This window comes from Xenopus laevis, chromosome 9_10S, assembly GCF_017654675.1.
Source record: "Xenopus laevis strain J_2021 chromosome 9_10S, Xenopus_laevis_v10.1, whole genome shotgun sequence".
Taxonomy (NCBI): Eukaryota; Metazoa; Chordata; class Amphibia; order Anura; family Pipidae; genus Xenopus; species Xenopus laevis.
In genome coordinates this window covers 102891260-102906659 of record NC_054388.1, presented here as the reverse complement: position 1 = coordinate 102906659, position 15400 = coordinate 102891260, and the positions used below count along the sequence as shown (strand labels likewise).

The 15400-nt window shown below is 41.5% G+C and overlaps 1 protein-coding gene across 1 annotated transcript in view; it reads left to right on the top strand.

Annotated features, from left to right (window-relative positions):
• Positions 1-12549: 12549 nt before the first annotated feature.
• Positions 12550-15400, top strand: part of LOC108703212 (ras-related protein Rab-26) — a 174344-nt gene continuing 171493 nt past the window's right edge. Inside the window, exon 1 of the mRNA XM_041578460.1 lies at positions 12550-12924. The gene's annotated coding sequence lies outside the window, so the exon portion shown is untranslated. The remainder of the gene's footprint in view (positions 12925-15400) is intronic.

Sequence of the window (15400 nt, the reverse complement as noted above, 5' to 3'; positions counted from 1 at the left end):
TCTAGTCTTTAAATCCTGGCAAACTAAAGGCTTACAAATATCAAAGACATGGCTACCATTACTAACACATTGCAACCCATATCAACCTTACTTCAGAAATATCCGTTTTTACAATCCCATCAATTTTCTCTAATCCAACTTACACACTTCATCAAGCAGCAACTGTCCAAGTTAACAGACAAAGATAAAAATAACCCCATTGATTCATTGTGGCCTAAACACGAAACAATTAAATCTACAGCACATATATACAGGCAGATCAGGACGACCACTGACATTGACAATACCACCATGAACTTCACAAAATGGAAAACAATCATTCCGCATTCGGAGAATATTGACATCCTTAGATACCATACATATGTGATGAAAATTCTACCTGCCAGTGTATATCAGGAGATGGCTTTACAAATACTGCATCACACCTACCTAACACCTTTAAAAAGGTTTCACATAGGCACAACACACTCAGACTGCTGCCTCAAATGTGGAGAGCCCAGGGCTGATATAATACATTGTCTGTGGTCATGCCCACTTATACAGAAATTCTGGGGGGAAATCGCCAGCTACTGGGAGAACCTATCGGGGAAGCCATTGACCATTAACGCCCCATGGGCTATATTTAGCAGACTACAACCCACTCAACGTATCTCCAAACCAGAAAGGGCCCTAGCAGAAAGACTGGCGGCAGTAGCCAGGAAGTCCATTTTACACACTTGGCTATCCCATTTTCCACCGCCAATGTCTTTGGTACTACAAAAATTGCAGTATGTTTTCCACTTAGACTGGATAGAGACGTTAACAAATAAAGAAAAAAACACAGAACTTTTCTTTGACACCTGGATGACTTATATTAATACCCTTCCACCACCCACGAAATTACTCACACTCCAAACTTTTCAAAACACCACCTGGTACGAAAAAGAGCTGTTGCTGGGGACCGATCTTGTCCGTGAGGCGGAACACCTACTAAGATCCATGGGGAACATACAACAACCATCTACAATGGGACCCCCCGGGAGTCATCATCTGAACCAAATATTTGCAAGTACCCTAATATGAGCATATATATCTAGTGTTTTAAACTCATCGTCTATAGACAATGTAACCATGAGAGTGTTTACTGTCCATAGTCGGAGGAATGCATACTCGGTTTTTCTTCTTTAATGATCACCTGATAATTCTGATTCTGAACGTACAAATCTGTACTTGACCTTGACTATCTTGTTATTTTTCTTTTCTATTGTATGTGTTATGATTTCGTTACAACTATCTTACCTGTAAACAAAACCAAATAAAAACATTTGTGAAAAAAAAAAATCATCAAGCAGTAAATGAGGTTTGTCTGACATAGAAGTTAATGCTGCAGCGCTGATTAATACATTCTGACACTAATGGCACTAGATTCTGAGTCGTCTTGTGATCTGAATTAATTACAAAACAGCCTTGGATGAGCACTTTTGTATTCTCTATAGCTGTTAGAGAATGTTAGAGATAATTTATTATGACTTTGTCCCTTAACTCAGGTAAACTACAAATTAAAGAACACAAATATATCTACAACCATTGGGCATTAAAGCTATACCTGCAAACAGCTGTGCTTTCCAAATTCCCCACCCCAAAAGAAAACCTAGACATGGCTTACCCAAAACAGGCAGCGTTTTGATTGAATCGAGAGAAAGAGTGATTCGTGGGGTGAACTGATTCCCACAATATATCCTTTTTAAATTCTGAACTTTTTTGTGCCTGTAACTGTAAAAGAATACTGTGATTTCAGTGGGGAAGAAAAGGAGGCTTAACATGAAAGGAGCGGCAGCAGCTGGTATGTACAGGTATGGGATCCGTTATCCAGAAACCCGGTATCCAGAAAGCTCTGAATTACGGAAAGGCCATCTCCCATAGCCTTCATTACATAAAATAATCCAAATTTTTAAAAAATGATTTCCTTTTTCTCTGAAATAATAAAACAGTCCCTTGTACTTGATTCAAACCAAGAAATAATTAATCCTTATTGGAATCAATACCAGCTGATTGAATTTACATGGTTTTCTAGTAGACTTAAGGTATGAAGATCCAAATTAGGAAAGGTCCATTATCCAGAAAACCCCAGGTCCCGCGCATTCTGGATAACAGGTCCCATACCTGTACAAGGTAAGTAAACTAAGGAGCACAATTAGACGTCACCTCACTTTAGGGCAAGGCCAGACGTGGCGTTTTTACTTTACGTTTTTTAAAAAAGCTCCATCGGGCGTAAATACGCCACCACACACGACCGTCAACATGCGTTTTTCATGCGTTTTCAGCACGTAGGTTTCTTTTCCCAACATGCAACTCTCATTGTTCTCGTTCCCCATAATTCCACTGGCTGGAAATCGAAAATAGAAAAGCTATTTATAAATAGAAAAAAGTATTTACAAGCAAAATGGAGCAGGAATGATCATCAATACGCAACGTCACCTGCCATAAAAACGTATATGCGTCATATATCTCGCAAGAATTTGGACACCATATTTAAAATATGCTGCGTATTTACGTAAAGTCTGGTTTCAAACTTGCAGATCCCATAGAGTCTATTGATCTGTTAGTTTCTTGAAGTATTGGCGTTCCTGCTAAAAAACGCCAATACTGGCGTCCCGTGTCAGATTTCGACTTACAAGCGCCCTGTGAGACTTGCCATAGTGCTTTTCCATTAGTTTCAGTGGTAGTGCAGTTTATGCGTATTTACGCCCGAAAAATGCATTTAACGTTGCATTTAAAAATGAAACGTAAAAATGCCACATCTGGCCTTGCCCTTAGGGTCAGGGCACACGCTCAGATTCACGGAGATTAAACTTCTCTTCTTTGGGGGCGACTAATCTCCCCGAACTGCCTCCTGCCAGCTAGAATGTAAATCGCCGGTGGGATGGCACTCCTCATGAGGCAACTTCGGGCGACTTCGGAAAACAAAGTGCTCTGAGTGCCATCTCGCCCGCAATTTTCATTCTAGCTGGTGGGAGGCAGTTCGCGGAGATAAGTTGCCCCAAAGAGGAGGAGATTTGTCATCGGGAAGACTAATCTCCCTGAATCTGAGTGTGTGCCCTGATCCTTATAAAGCAAGAAACTTTTGAGTCAGCCGCTGGTCCCAGGACTGAGCCAAGGGATCCTTATGAGACTGATCCTCCTGCCTGTAACGGGACATGAAGAAGAGCAGTGATAAAGACTATACACTGTGAGAAAAATAATAGGATAGTCTCCTTAATTATTTCAATCAAATTTAATATCCACTTAGTTTTAGCAGAGGTCTGACGTTAGTCAGTGAATTTTTATAAGAGAACTTATTTTCTATAGAGAGAAAAGAGAATAGAGTACCCCGCCATAACTAATAATTAATCAAAGGCCACTCTAAAATCTTAAATTACTTCAAACCAACTAAAATTTTCTAATTGACACTCAGGGGCACATTTACTTAGCTCGAGTGAAGGAATAGAATAAAAAATACTTCGAATTTCGAAGTATTTTTTTTGGCTACTTCGAAATTCGAATTGGCTACTTCGACCTTCGACTACGACTTCGAATCGAACGATTCGAACTAAAAATCTTTTGATTTTTCGACCATTCAATAGTCGAAGTACTGTCTCTTTAAAAAAACTTCGACCCCCTACTTGCCACCTAAAACCTAACGAGCATCAATGTTAGCCTATGGGGGAGGTCCTCATAGGCTTCCTAGCTTTTTTGATCAAAGGAAAATCGTTCGATCGATGGATTAAAATCCTTTGAATCGTTCGAATTGAACGATTTTTCCTTCGATTGTACGAACGAAGGAAATGCGGTAAATCCTTCGAAGTCGAAGGATTTTACTTAGACGGTCGAATATCGAGGGTTAATTAACCCTCGATATTCGACTCTAAGTAAATGTGCCCCTACTATATTGAGATCCACACCCCACCAATAACGATTTACAAGGTATTCCAAGTAGAATTAATTAATAACAACTCTTAATAGTGAGAGTAGTATCGAGATTAAAATGCCTTTTCAGTCCAAAAAGTTTTTAGGAATTTGTACAAGAGTAAAGTGCATAGTGTTTAAACTAATTCATAATGTGCTGACAGGCTCAATGTGCGATCAGTTAATTGCTGACTCTCGAATTAAAGTGCGTTACTGTTTTAATAAATAGAATTAATCACTTTATACGTTGATTACAAATTAATTATTCCTCTAATTGCAATCCCAAAATTCATGATTTTAAAGTGCAGGTGCTATAATTAAACTAATATCCCAATCGAAACTTCAATATGAGTAGGTTAACCAGTAGCAGATTTATATGACCATTATAAATTATGATATAAAAAACAAATTAAACCGTGCGCTTAATTCATAAGAAATTAGATGAGAAAGTTAAAAAAAAGAATGGTGGAGCTGTCCCAAAACTGACTACCGATTATTTTCTTTCCCTCGGACACCACAAAGCAAAGGCAGGGAGGGTTATAGGGACTGTGGTCTCGTTGTTTAACTATTATTATCCTTGATTCAGAGATTCAGAGATTATACTGTTCTAAAAAAACACAAATCCTTGGCCCCATGGAAATTAGAAGAGCAAAGAAAAGAAATTAGATTATGAATTGCGCAGGTTTGTTGGAATCGCTCCAACCCTTCGTGACAAAATCCAAAAATTGCTGCTAAAAAACGCTACAAAGCGTGACGTAAAAACCAATTATAGGCAATGAAAACGCAGACGCATGTTTCGCATAGATGCTTTGTCAAGGAGAAAAGTGCCGGCCGCTTCCAGCGTGTGCAGTTATAAAATCTTCCGTGTAGACATCATTGTATGATTATCGCGAGATTTTGGACAGCAATGGACGAGCAAAAATTCAAGTACCGACTCCAAGGTGCAGATTTATCAAGGGTCGAAGTGAATTCGAAGTCATTTTTTGGATACTTCAACCATCGAATAGGATACTACGACTTCGAATTTACTTTGAATTCGATACGAAGTAAGAATCGTTCGAATATTTGACCATTCGATAATCAAAGTACTGTCTCTTTAAAAAAAACTTCGACTTCAATACTTCGCCAAATTAAACCTGCCGAATTGCTATGTTAGCCTATGGGGACCTTCTACAAACTTTTTCCAAGTCTTTACACATCAAATTAAAATCCATTCGATCGATCGCTGAAATCCTTCGAATCGAATTTTAATTTGACCGATCGATTGCCAAATTCGCTGAAAAAACTTCGAATTCGATATTCAAAGTAATTAAATTTCGATGGTCGAATTTCGAAGTATTTTCAACTTCGAAATTCGACCCTTGATAAATCTGCCCCCTGATGTGTATTAACTGGGCAGGACTCGTCATTAACATTACAGGGGTTAGTAATGGCCTCTAAAAATCCCAGCCAAGACCACCTCATTCACTTTGCTACATTAACAAAATTTCACTACATTTTTATCACGTGGTCTTTCTATCTATTGGTACCACCGGATCAATTTAAATTGAAAGACCGTCATCTTTATATTCATTGCAGATAATTATTATTTCCGTAATAAAATGCATTACATATTTATTAAGTACATATTAAAATAAATTTTCATAAATTAAAATCTTGACTCACAATAAATCTGATTTATAATAATTATATTACTTCTGTAATCATCAGTTATTTACTCTCAATAACAACTTTTAGTCATTTTTTTAATCAAATTATAAATAAACCATTATAGCAATCAAATATATACTGTAAATGAATTGTTTCCATCTACAAACAATTTACTATAATAATCAAATATATACTGTGAATGAATTGTTTCCATCTATTCTTTTTTTTTTGGTTTTTGTAAAGTAAAAATATTATCATGATTAAATACCTGCTGTAAATAAATTGTTCTCATTTATTCCTTTGGGTGTCCATTTTAAAGATCCAAAAACTCTCTTGTTTTAGCAGAGTTTGTTCAAGATTACTTTAACATAATCCCAAACTTACTTTCTCCAATGGCCAGAATTTAAGTTTAGCTGGGTCCATATTAGGGTATTTCTTATAATGGTGCTGATATAGTCGTATCGGTTTTATTCGGATTTCCTGCAGTTCTAATAGAACTGCAATGTTGTTTCATTCTAGGAAGGAAACTGATCTGTCGGACATGTCCATTGTTAGTTCAATATTGAGATCATTTTTATTGAGTTTGGTGACAAATTCCAAAGCTTCTTCCTTAGTGCCTTACCAAATTATTAGTATATCATCGATATATCCTATCCATTTAAAGGGATCCTGTCATCGGAAAACATGTTTTTTTCAAAACGCATCAGTTAATAGTGCTACTCCAGCAGAATTCTGCACTGAAATCCATTTCTCAAAAGAGCAAACAGATTTTTTTATATTCAATTTTGAAATCCGACATGAGCCTAGACATATTGTCAATTTCCCAGCTGCCCCTAGTCATGTGACTTGTGCGTGCACTTTAGGAGAGAAATGCTTTCTGGCAGGCTGCTGTTTTTCCTTCTCAATGTAACTGAATGTGTCTCAGTGGGACATGGGTTTTTACTATTGAGTGTTGTTCTTAGATCTACCAGGCAGCTGTTATCTTATTTTAGGGAGCTGTTATCTGGTTACCTTCCCATTGTTCTTTTGTTTGGCTGCTGGGGGGGGGAAAGGGAGGGGGTGATATCACTCCAACTTGCAGTACAGCAGTAAAGAGTGACTGAAGTTTATCAGAGCACAGGTCACATGACTTAGGGCAGCTGGGAAATTGGCAATATGTCTAGCCCCATGTCAGATTTCAAAATTGAATATAAAAAAATCTGTTTGCTCTTTTGAGAAATGGATTTCAGTGCAGAATTCTGCTGGAGCAGCACTATTAACTGATTCATTTTTTTCCCATGACAGATTTTAGAGTGACCTTTGATTAATTATTAGTTATTGCAGGGTACTCTATTCTCTTTTCTCTCTATAGAAAATACGTTTGCTTATAGAGACTATACACTACCATGAAAGAAGGGTCTCCTGTATCTTGTGTTCCATCTATAAAACCATGTCACCTGGGCAGCAATCCTATGAGAACCAAAACTGTAGGAAACAGAATATCCGTATAAACCCATTTTTGCATTGAATCCAGTGCAGTCTGCAGCAAGAGTTAATCTTAGGTATCCCGCTATCTTAATTACAGTTGTCCCTATTTTTATCTCTACTTTGCCACTAAGTAAATAAAGGAAAACATAATGGTGTGCCTTGCTCCTCACTCCAGCGTCCCGCCACAAAGACTTTGATATATTATCCTTAAAGCCTTTATTTATTAGCAGAGATGGAAAGCGACACTTACGATAAGGACAGATGACAGCGAGACGTATGATTGAGCGGCCCACTTAGTGCACATAGTCTGAACTGAATTGGGTTTGCGTCCACTAAACACCAGGCAGGAGCCGGAGTGGGAAGCCAAATGAGAGCTGTCATACCGGCAGACAGATGTTTTCAAAGGGATGAGGAATACTCCCCAAAGGCTTTTTACTTTCTCTACAAAGTCTTCTCTGCTTGTGCTGCTTGTAAATGTGCTGCTAGCAAACAATGCAAAAGTTGCCCCACTTGGAGACTGGTGGCTTTTCCTATAACCCTGTAATTCTAATAATAATTACACAATTTCAATGGCTATAAAAGTTATGTGAGGTTGTAATTGCTGCTCAAGGCAGTATACTATATATATTTATCCCATTCACTTCTGCTCTAGGCCTGTTAATCAGTTGACTTCTGATCATGCTCATTAGGTATTATAGGTAAAGGCACGGACACCCCCACGGGACCTCCATCCAAGCCGCAACCCCACCACTGTCTCTGGGCTCCCCACCCCAGCCGCAAACTAGGGATGCACCGAATCCACTATTTTGGACCCCGGCAGAAGAGGAGGGTCTTATGAATCCACGCTGGAGATTATCTCGGATATACTCCTTCATCACAGAAGTCTCAGCAGGAGACAAGGGGTAGGTACGCCCTCTGGGGGGCATGGTACTGGGGAGAAGTTCAACGGGACAGTCGTAAGAGCGATGAAGAGGGAGAGTCTCAGCAGACTTCTTGCAGAAGACGTTGAAGAAATCCCTGTAGACAATGGGCAAAGACTGAACTTCAGCCGACGAGATGGTTACACGGTGGAGGGGAGTAGTAGGTAAACAATGTTCTTGGCAATAAGGACTCCAACGAGAGATCTGACTGGAAGCCCAATCAATGGAGGGGGCGTGTAGACGAAGCCAGTGTAATCCCAAGACTACAGAAACAGAGGGGCAGGATAACTTCTCTTTATGTAAAATCCCAATTTGCACAGGCAATTCCCCTGTTGTCATAGAGATTATTTCAGACGTAAGCAGTCTGTCATCGATTGCTGTAACCCACAGGGGAGTAGTCAATGGCAAAAACAGCATCCATGAAATTCCTGGCAGCCCTGTAATCAAGGAAGGCTGAGCCGACGATCGTCTTAGTAGCCAGACGAATCTGTAATGGCAGAAGAAACCTGTGAGAGTCTTCTTGGGGTTTAGGACCAATGCCACCCACATGTGTCATCCCAGATTTACCTTGAAGAAGAGAATCCTTCGGCTTCACAGGGCAGGAGTTGGCAAAATGAGTTTGGCTACCACAGTACAGACACAGACGTGCCAAACGCCTCAGAAGTTTCTCTTGCTCGGAGAGTCGTGCCCTCCCGACCTGCATAGGTTCTTCCGTAGGAAAAAACAGAAGACTTCTGAGATGGAGAAGGCATCAGGGGTCTTGACTACTGGGATGCAGAAGGCATCAGGGGTCTTTGGAAGCATGGGGCCAAGGTTAGCTGAAGTCTCTTGCCACGCTCCCTGTCGAATTGATGTTCCCTGAGCCATGTATCCACCTTGATGGCGAGGGCAATTCGATCTTCCAATAATTCAGGACGATCCCTGGAGACCAAGTCATCTTTGAGTCTGGACAAGCCTTGATAGAACACAGCTGCATTCGCCATGTTGTTCCAGACGGTTTTTCGGGCATCGAACCGGCATTCCTTGGCGTCCCTTTATTTTGAATTTCACGCCACGTGCGTGACATCATTACACCGCATCGTCAACCCACATGGAGCATGGGCGCCGCCATCTTGGATAGGACACCGGCGGAGACGAGAGCGCCAACGGGCGCTTGTGCCAACAACATTGTCTTACGCATTTCGGGAAAGACCCTCTTAATCACAGGCAATCATGATTAAGGGAGTCTTTCCCAAAATGCATAAGGCAATGTTGTTAACCCAGTTGTTGCAATAAATATCTCTTATTTTATCTGGAGTGCCGCCTCATCTAATTGCTGATTGGACTTATTTTACCTTGTTGCAGCCACAATCGGGGCCAGGAGAGCTTAGGGTGTGCTGCCCAGGAAGGAAAGTAGTGTAGAGTCCTGCATTTGGTCGGGTACCTGCGGGTAGCTGTGGAATACAAAAAAGTCACCGATTCCTTGGCCATGTGGGCAGTCTGCAGGTTACCCAGCTCAGTACCCAACAAAGGTGCAGGCTTGATCCCTCCCACCCTTCTTGTTCTTCCAGTTTTTAACTTTTTTTGTGAAGATTCAGTGTCAAAGTCATTTCCGGTCAAATGTGATGTCACTTCATGTTTTGTCTGTCCTCCGGGTCGAAAGGTTAGTTGGCCTATTGCCGGTCGGGTAGTGGGAACATACGTATCAAATTGACAGCTTACAGGAGGCTCTCATTGGCAAAATACAAAGTTTTTATTTAATTAAAACATGCTACCAAGCCAGGAATTCAAAAATAAGCCCCTGCTTTGAGGCCACTGAGAGCAACATCCAAGGGTTTGGAGAGCAACATGTTGCTCACAAGCTACTGGTTGGGGATCACTGATATAGAGGAATAGGGGGTGCAACACCCTTGAGGCCCACTGAGGACATTGTGAACAGGGCTACACGTCCGAAAAGGAACAGAAAAAGAAAGGCTGGGTTCAAGCTTTGCACCAAGGCCCATTGGAGTGGGAGTTATGCCACTAAACACACCCAGAGCAGGTCAACTCTTGGATTTTTATGGGGGTGCCTAAAACAATTCCACTGATTTACCTTGTGGCTGTCGGTGAAGTGACTTTTTCACAACCAATCATTTTTCCTTTTGCAGGGCACCCTTACCAGTATCCCTTTACGACTATAGAGGGATCCCAGGTTTGCCTGACCACCATACCCAGGCTGCTGACAAAAGAAGAGCAGACGGCGGCTTATTCTGAGATCTACTGAGATCCCACGGGCTCTGATTCTCCAGGAGACACAATGAAGCAGTGCCAATGGGATTTATACAGTTATTTTCAGCCTGTTTTGATAATCATGCACATAGCAGGAACAATTGCAGTGCTATCAATTATTTATAAAGCCTTTGACATTGTTGGCAGCGCTATGTTAAAGTGAAATATTCTTTATTTATAAGCAGAGTTTCACTTCCATTTAATTTACTTTAAATATACAGTAAAAAACAAGGACACAGCATATAGTTTGCACAGAACTTATTGAGCACAGCATCTTATCTCATATACTGTATATACACACACACCCAGAGATAACAGCCACAGTGATTACTCTGTATAACCACTAGATGGGACCCAAGTGTTTGGTGCAATAAGCACACATTAGCTTTGTTAACATAACTAAACACCATTTATACAGTGAATAATATATACTCACTCAATTGTAAAAGGATAAGGATATGACAAGTTACTGAAGAGTTCCATGGCGATAGACAGGTTTTTATACAGGTCATGGAATTATACTTACTATTCTGCAGCCACAGTCCCTTCCTAGAGACTATTATCCACTGTTACTATAGGCACCATCTCTCCCTACTATACCTGCTATCCCACAGTCACACTCCCTTCCCAGAGACTATTATCCACTGTTACTATAGGCACCATCTCTCCCTACTATACCTGCTATCCCACAGTCACACTCCCTTCCCAGAGACTATTATCCACTGTTACTATAGGCACCATCTCTCTCTACTATACCTGCTATCCCACAGTCACACTCCCTTCCCAGAGACTATTATCCACTGTTACTATAGGCACCATCTCTCCCTACTATACCTGCTATCCCACAGTCACACTCCCTTCCCAGAGACTATTATCCACTGTTACTATAGACACCATCTCTCCCTACTATACCTGCTATCCCACAGTCACACTCCCTTCCCAGAGACTATTATCCACTGTTACTATAGACACCATCTCTCCCTACTATACCTGCTATCCCACAGTCACACTCCCTTCCCAGAGACTATTATCCCACTGTTACTATAGGCACCATCTCTCCCTACTATACCTGCTATCCCACAGTCACACTCCCTTCCCTGAGACTATTATCCCACTGTTACTATAGGCACCATCTCTCCCTACTATACCTGCTATCCCACAGTCACAGTCCTTTCCCAGAGACTATTATCCCACTGTTACTATAGGCTCCATCTCTCCCTACTATACCTGCTATCCCACAGTCACACTCCCTTCCCAGAGACTATTATCCACTGTTACTATAGACACTATCTCTCCCTACTATACCTGCTATCCCAGAGTCACAGTCCCTTCCCAGAGACTATTATCCCACTGTTACTATAGGCACCATCTCTCCCTACTATACCTGCTATCTCACAGTCACACTCCCTTCCCAGAGACTATTATCCACTGTTACTATAGGCACCATCTCTCCCTACTATACCTGCTATCCCACAGTCACACTCCCTTCCCAGAGACTATTATCCACTGTTACTATAGGCACCATCTCTCCCTACTATACCTGCTATCCCACAGTCACACTCCCTTCCCAGAGACTATTATCCACTGTTACTATAGACACCATCTCTCCCTACTATACCTGCTATCCCACAGTCACAGTCCTTTCCCAGAGACTATTATCCCACTGTTACTATAGGCACCATCTCTCCCTACTATACCTGCTATCCCACAGTCACACTCCCTTCCCAGAGACTATTATCCCACTGTTACTATAGGCACCATCTCTCCCTACTATACCTGCTATCCCACAGTCACACTCCCTTCCCAGAGACTATTATCCACTGTTACTATAGACACCATCTCTCTCTACTATACCTGCTATCCCACAGTCACACTCCCTTCCCAGAGACTATTATCCACTGTTACTATAGACACCATCTCTCTCTACTATACCTGCTATCCCACAGTCACACTCCCTTCCCAGAGACTATTATCCACTGTTACTATAGACACCATCTCTCCCTACTATACCTGCTATCCCACAGTCACACTCCCTTCCCAGAGACTATTATCCACTGTTACTATAGACACCATCTCTCCCTACTATACCTGCTATCCCACAGTCACACTCCCTTCCCAGAGACTATTATCCCACTCAGGGCTGTATTTACATAGTGGGCGCCCCTAGGACCACTGCCGTTTGTCGCCCCTGTCCCCTGTCCAGTGGCGGAACTACCGGGGGAGCAGGGGGTGCGATTGGGCCAGGGCCCGCACCCCCTCAGGGCCCCGGCAGCTTCCGCACCCTGTCCCCTCCCCGTGTGTGTGAGGCTCCCCCGCCCAGTCCGTTCAGAAGGAGGGGAAAGTGAAAGGGCAATGTCCTTGTGGAGCTACCGACTGACTTCAGTCTCCGCGCAGGGTCGCAGCTCAGCACGACACCGCACAGATTATATCACTAAACGGCAGCAGAGGATGAAACGTGGGCGGGGGTTTACCTCTGACAGCTGCTTCCGAACAGCCAATAGGGTGCGCTGCGCGATGTCACTGGTGGCGCGCTGTTTTCAATCGGGCCCTGCATTTTCAGCTCCTGCTTGTGATCTTCTGTCTGGAGGTTGCGTCAGGCAGGAGGCAGGAACAGTAACAGCAGCGGCGGCATGGGGGACCTCCAGCCTTACTCTTCCTCCATGAAAAGACTGCCAGGTGCCGGATCTCTAAAGCATATTAACAGCAACGGTCCCAGGTACCTAATAGTCCCGCACTGTTGTATTTGGGGATTACAATTGCCAAACAGGTGCAAGGACAAGCCCTGGGAGCGAGGGACAAAGGGCCCTTAATTGCCCCGTGTTCGAGCTGCCTCTCTACTATCTATATATATATATATATATATATATATAATTCAGTAAGCAGGACCCGCACTCGTTCAAATTCAGTGAAATAAAAGTGTCTTTATTCACAGGTTCACAGGAAAATGAACCTGTGAATAAAGACACTTTTATTTCACTGAATTTGAACGAGTGCGGGTCCTGCTTACTGAATTGTATTACATTTTGACCAACGCACCAACATCGATTGAAACAGATCCGGAAGGAGTGCGTCCACTGAACCGACAGTATATATATATATATATATATATATATTTATATATATAGCCGACTTTGGCACTGCAGGGGTTACGTGACCCATGTCTTATTAGGGCACTTCTCTGTGAAATGGGGCTTAGTGCGTGTGAGTTTGCCCCCTCCACTGGTGGTAGTCATGCGCTGTTTAACACATTCGCTTTTATTACCTGCTCTAATGATAACTTTGTATTAAAAAAAAACATATGGCAGCTCTCTTCTTTCTGTAAATATTTCATTCCAACTAGTCACCTACAGTCAGGCACCAGTTCAGCTATTGCTCTAGGTTGTGCATGGAATGTAACAGGCAGAGAGGCCTTACATGTGCCCCCCATAGTGTTATATTAAAGGGGTGGTTCACCTTCAGGTTAACTTTTAGTATGTTATAGAATGGTAGATTCTAACCAACTTTTCAATTGGTGTTCATTTTGTTCTTTTAATATTTCTCTCCTGAGTCTTTCCAGCTTTCAAATGGGGGTCACTCACCCCATCTAAACAACATTGCCTTGTAAGGCTATACATTTGCTTTTGGTACTTTTATTTTTGTTCAGGCTCTCTGCAATTCATATTCCAATCTTTCATTCATATCAATTCATAGTTGCTAGGGTAATTTGGACACTAGCAACCAGACTGTTAAAACTGCAAACTGCAGAGCTGCTGAATAAAAAGCTAAATAAAGAAAACTGCAAATAGAAAAAAATGAAAAATATTAAAGTTAATGTAAAGGTGAACAACCCCTTTAATGCTGCACTGATTAACCCTTGCCATTAACACAATAAAACAATGTATTTCAGACTCCTGTACTTATATCCTTTGAGTACAGGTATGGGACCTGCTATCCAGAATGCTCAGGACCTGGGTTTTCCAGATAATGGAACTTTCTATAATTTGGATCTTCATACCTTAAGTCTACTAGAAAATCATGTAAATATTAAATAAAGCCAATTTATTTATTGCTTCCAATAGGGATTAATTATATCTTAGTTGGGATCAAGTACAAGATACTGTTTTATTATTACAGAGAAAATGACTTTTTTTTTTTTTAAAAAAAAGTTGAATTATATGATTATAATGGAGTCTATGGGAGACTGTGTTCCTGCCCAATGCATGGGGGGGGGGGTAGGGGGCCCAGTTGTAAATTTACATACCAGGGCCCTTGGGGGTCTAGTTACGCCACTGCCCCTGTCCTTTATTTGTGCAAATATTCATCATCTGGACAAGAGCAATGGGGATTGGCGCACGAGAAATTTAAAAAATTATTATATCTCCAGCATATCCCCAGTGTTTTTGAACCAATGTGGGTGTGATTGGGCAGTATGCCGCCCTTCTAAAATCCTGCCGTCCTAGCCCCGGGCCTAGGTGGCCTTTCCACAAATCCAGGCCTGATCTCACTGTTACTATAGGCACCATCTCTCCCTAAATAGGTGGATAAAGAATTAATTTATATCAGCTCGATCCATTTGCTTTCAGTGACAGACAATAAATTGTAGACTTAAAATTACTGGTGATCAAAATAAGTGGCATTTGCTGTGCAACCTGTATAGCCCCCAACTAACTCTCATTAACACATGCTAGAAATCCATCCTTGCCCCCACCAACAGATTAGTCTAAATGTATTTGTCACACATCTGCCAAACGGAATTCTGTAGGATTATAGGCAACAAAGCAATGATTATTCTACATTCTAATAAATAACAGTGATGATGTGACTGGATAAATTAATATGCATTACTTTTTGTAAATCAGCCACTGAGAGGTGGATTTTACATTTGTTTTACCAAGTTCTTTAAAAAAAATGGTGCTACCATTTTACCTTTCCAAATGAAAGGTAACTTCCAATGCATGTTTATGCCACAGATCCACTGGGCTGCACAATGTTAGGCCTAAACTGACACCTCAGGCTAAAGCTTTGCTGTATTGACCCATTTACAAAGGTACTGGTGACCAGGGCTGGAACTAGGGGTAGGCAGAAGAGGCACGTGATATAGTAACATAGTAGCATAGTTAGGTTAAAAAAAGACACACGTCTATCAAGTTCAACTTTTTAACTCTATTTTAACCTGCGTAACTGCCAGTTGATCAAGAGAAAGGCAAAAAGAA